The sequence below is a fragment of the Otolemur garnettii genome, unplaced genomic scaffold (assembly GCF_000181295.1).
Source record: "Otolemur garnettii isolate 467f Iridium unplaced genomic scaffold, OtoGar3 scaffold00091, whole genome shotgun sequence".
In the NCBI taxonomy this organism is placed as follows: Eukaryota; Metazoa; Chordata; class Mammalia; order Primates; family Galagidae; genus Otolemur; species Otolemur garnettii.
Window position 1 is genome coordinate 1,088,165 of NW_003852486.1, and position 2,004 is coordinate 1,090,168.

Here is a 2,004-nt window from a genome sequence, read left to right on the forward strand (position 1 = left end):
TCCCAAAGATCCTTCCCAAGAGAAGTCAGTGAGGGGCTCTGTTGTGGTGACAACTGGCAGGAGGGGTCAGTCATTAACATGGGAGGAGGATCCTGGCCCCCTTAGCAAATTTGTGCAGTTTTCCTGGCCCTGACATGTTTTAAACTAGCGGCTGGTAAACTTGTTCTGTAAAAGCAGACAATAAATACTTTTGGCTTTCTGGGCCATACAGTCTTTGTCATAACTATTCAATTCTATGGTATGAAAGCTTCCATACGGAATAAACAAATGGCCATGGCTATATCCCAATAAAACTTTATTTATAAAAATAGATAGTGGGCAGAGTTTGGCCCATGGGCCAATAGGTTGCCAATACTTGGTCTAAACACTCCTTGACCACTGGGGTCATGGCTGCCTCCCTGAATCTGTCTCCTACCACCAACTCCAATGCACTCATTCCTCAGGCTCTTCCTGGAAGCCATTCATTTCTCTGCCTCAGATGACCCTGAAACACAGGGTTCAGGAGGGCTTCCTTCTTCTTACTACCCTTATGAAATTATTCTCCGACTTCATGGACAGACCTCAGTCCTTACCACGGGCATATGGGGTGCACTGTTTTCCACTTAGAGCTGGGGTGGAATTTGGGATGGAAGGGGCCCCAAGAGATAAAAATTCATAATCCACTGAGCATCCCTCAGAGGGCAGAAAGGACAGTGGGAACAGACAGTGTGTGAATAAGAAGGACAGCAGAAGCTTCCAGAGGCCTGAGGCTAATTCACACGTATGAACAGGATTGATTTTTATGGGATGTTTCCTTTGAAAAACGCTTTAGATGGATTTATGGGAATCACAAAATTGGAGGAAGTTAGGTCAGAAAGGATAGGTCACACCCTTGCAAGGAAAAGGTCCAAGCTTATCAGCCAAGATGCCTTTCAGAAGGAGGAAAAGCTAATTAACTTTGACCACACATGATGTGCTAGACACTGAGCTGGGAAATTCAAATAAAAGGTCGACTTCCTAGCAGAACCTACCCTGTGACCAGCACACAGTTGGATCTCAGAAAAGCCTCTTTTCCTAATTCTTTGTATCCGATGTTCTGCACGACCATCTTGCAGAAGTTGATACTGTCATCTCCATCTCACAGAGGAGGTGACTGAGAGAAGTGATTTCCCAAAGGTCCCAATAAGTGGTGGAGACAGAGTCTCAGTCCAGGTTTGTTTGCTGCTTCTCCACTGCTCACTGCCTCTGTGGTAGCAGATGCTTCCAGAACTTTAAGATTAACTCCTGGGATAGCAATTGTGTCCCGTGTGGAATTTAGAACACTTGGTTCACACCTGACGCTCCAGAAATGCTCATCATTTCTAACATCAGGAAAGCATCAGAATCACCAGGTAGGAGCTGTGAAAATGGCTCCCCCTGTAAAACCAAGAAGGCATTTAGGGAGACTCACACAGGCCCCTGGTTTTCAACAATCCCCTAATGCTCCTCGTCAGGACTGTGTTTCCCAGTCTCTATTCAATGAAGAGTTTTGTGAGTTTACTGGAACTTTGTTTTATGGGGGTGTGACAACAGGCAGTAGAATGAACACTTTGAAACGAATACACCAGAACTTGTACATCTGGCTGAGTGCTACTCAGAAGGGGACGCTTTGCATCACTATGTCCTCGTTTCTGTGACATCCTCATTGGTCAGTGTTTTGAGTCGTGCTTTTAGGCAGTCAGTCTGTTCGCTGTCTTTGTTGGGTGTCTTTTTGTTCACTGAGGAATAACATGCAATCTGGAAATGGCTAAGAGTCTTCCAGAGCTGGGTATAAAGAGTAAGGCTGTCAACCTGTTTTCCTTATGTTGCTATGGAATTGAGCTTGGACATGGCTTTCTGAGCAACATTCTAAAGAAGGTTTTTTTGCCCCTGAGATTTTGCGGTTTCAGAACCACCACCAGGAGTCCTGTTTGCATGAGACACAGGCCCTTTTGTTAAATGGAGCTCACTGCTCTGAGGCTGGCAGTGGGGGTGAGGGTGGTGATC